Raw genomic sequence first — 2,830 nt, forward strand, 5'->3', positions numbered from 1 at the left:
CCCTACATGGAAGGGTAAAAAGTCACTAGCCCTCACCTGTGTTTGGTGACAAGAAGAACTCCATACCAATCGTCTACCTTCATACATGAGGGCAGGGCAGGGAAGGAATAAATTTATTCAGGTGATCTAGTCAGTCACACTGATGGGTCTCTAGGGCTCCCCCTCCATGTCTCCCCCTCTCTGCCTGTCTGTGTGTCGGTCTCTTGTCTTTGCCTCTGTGTGTGTGTGTGTGTGTGTGTGTGTGTGTGTGTGTGGCGGGGGCATGTGTGCCTGTTCCTGTTTGTTGATTCAGGTGATCTAGTTATACTCCCCATCTCTCCCTCTGTCTGCCTGTGTGTCGGTGTGGTGTGTGTGTGTGTGTGTGTGTGTGTGTGTGTGTGTGTGTGTGTGTGTGTGTCTGTCTGTCTGTCTGTCTGTCTGTCTGTCTGTCTGTCTGTCTGATTATTCAGTTGGTGTAGTTAGATTTGTGGATCTCTCGCTCCCCCTCCATCTCTTCCCCTGTGTGTCTTTCCGTCGGTCGCTGGGTCTCTGTCTCTCTCTGTCTCTGTCTCTGTCTCTGTCTCTGTCTCTTTCTCTCTGCCTCTCTGTCTCCTGTCTGTCTCTGTGTCCCCCCTCCCCGCCTCCCCGCCTCCCCGCCTCCCCGCCTCCCCGCCTCCCCTCGGTCTTGCTTTTCCTTGTGGACTCCAGCGGGGCTCTGCTTACTCTGCTTGCCAGCCTGGAACCCACCCGCCAGCGGCAACTTCTTCCTTGGAAGAAGGAAGGAGGGAGCAGGAACCAGCGTCCCAGAAGAGACTCTCATTTTCAACGTGGACACTCGGTCTGTGAACAAGATGGATGCCGCCGCCGCCATTTAGGCCCGAGTTTTTAGGGGAAGCTGTCTACCAACCCAGACACATTCCCAGCCCACCTCCTTGAGAATGTCTCAAGGATGGATGGCTAATTTTATTCAATCATCATCTGGTTTCCGGAAGGAGAAAATGCCTCTGCTCACCCCCACCCCGCAGTTCCCCTCCCCGGGTATCCTGCACACGAGAGATGGCAGTCCTTGTGATATCTGAGCTGCCACACCACACCACACCACACCACACCACACCACACCACACCACACCACACTGTGGCAGAAAGTTCCTCCTATGGATTGTCTGGCCTCAGGAATTGACTCTCTCCCCGAGCCGAGGCCCCTTTTCCTTGGGAAAGAAGGATGTCCATGAGGACAAAAATAAGACCGAAAACAGAGCAAACTTATCCATAAGACAGGTAGGGCACGAAACCTTTCGGCCGGTCGGTAAAGAAAATCCCCAGGCAAAGGCTCACCGGCCGGGTGGTGCCGGTGGCAGCAGTGGCTCACTGCCCATCATCCCTCTGAGGTGCTGAGCGAGGGGGCTGAGACCTGAGGATAGTGGTTCATAGCCCGCCCGGGCAGGAAAGTCCATTTGAGACTCTTCATCTCGATGGGTCACCCAAAACGCCAGAAGTGGAGGTGGACTTGGGGGAAAATGCCCTAGTGAAGATTTCCTCGGGGCTGAATTAGTACTACCGTGTCGTCATGCAAGAGCACGAGCTCGCAGAGGACAGTACCGTACCTCTGGTTCCGGGCGGGCAGAACCCGGTGCGGGGGGGGGGGGGGGGGGGGAATCCCAGAGGTGGACTGGGCTGGGAATGTGTCTCAGCGTGCTTGAAGCCCTGGGTTCAATTCCTCAGTACCACCTAAACAGAACAAGCCAGAAGGGGCTCGAGTGGTAGAGCAGTGACCTTGAGCATAAAGAAACTCAGGGACAGTGCTCAGGCCCGGAGCCCAAGCCCCAGGACTAGGCCAAAAGGAAAAAGGAAAAGCAAATGACGATAATAATGAATTATAACAACCTATATGTATGTGTATGTCAGAACTCTCACTACCCACTACCGGGTAGGCGAGGACTGACCGACTGAGCGAGTGACTGACCCGACCCGTGTTTTGCCCCTCCCGCCGCCCCATCCACCTTGTCGACGGCGAACGCGCGCCATCTAGTGGTGGTTTTGTGAATTGCAGTTTTCTCTCATGAAATGCATGAAAAAGAAACCGCGCACTGACTGACTGACTGACTGACTGAGAAAACCGGCCTTATGTCCTTCTCTTCCAGGCCCAGGCTGGCTGGTCCCGAGAGAGACTGCCTTCTTTTTCAGAGAAGGGGTGGGGGTGGGGATGATGATGTGCCTCGTTGGAGTATGGGGCCCATGCATAGGCAGGCAGGCAGGGTCGGAGTGGGACCGTTGTGTGTTGGAGCGCCAGTAGCTCAAGCCCCAGGATTGACTGGCAAGTCGAGAGGAAAAGGAGGGAGGGAGTGCTGGCTGGCGGGCGGGCGGGAGAGAGAATTCAAACGAGAGAGAGAGAGAGAGAGAGAGAGAGAGAGAGAGAGAGAGAGAGAGAGAGAGACAGACAGACAGACAGACAGACAGACAGACAGACAGACAGACAGACAGACAGACAGAGACAAAGAGAGACAGAGAGAGAGAGAAATAGAGAAACAGAGAAACAAGAGACAGAGAGACGCGGTGAACTGGTCCGGCTGGCCTACATGCTCTGTCGCATCCGATCTTTGAGTTTCCTCCCTCCCCCCCCCACCCGCTTTGGATGTGTGTGGGCGCGCGGGTGCGCGCGCGCGGGTGCGCGCACGCACGCACACAGAAACACGGAGATGCTCTCTGCCCCCTCTTCTCTCCTCTCCAATTCCCCCCCCCGCCCCCCGCCCCCCCCCCCCCGCCCCGGTCAGGCACCAGACATGAGATCCCTCCCCTTCGCCTATTGCGTCGTCAAATACAAACAAAAGGCAGTGTGAGATCCAAGCAAATT

Source organism: Dipodomys spectabilis, unplaced genomic scaffold (genome assembly GCF_019054845.1).
Source record: "Dipodomys spectabilis isolate Male_0828 unplaced genomic scaffold, ASM1905484v1 ptg001804l, whole genome shotgun sequence".
NCBI classification, from domain to species: Eukaryota; Metazoa; Chordata; class Mammalia; order Rodentia; family Heteromyidae; genus Dipodomys; species Dipodomys spectabilis.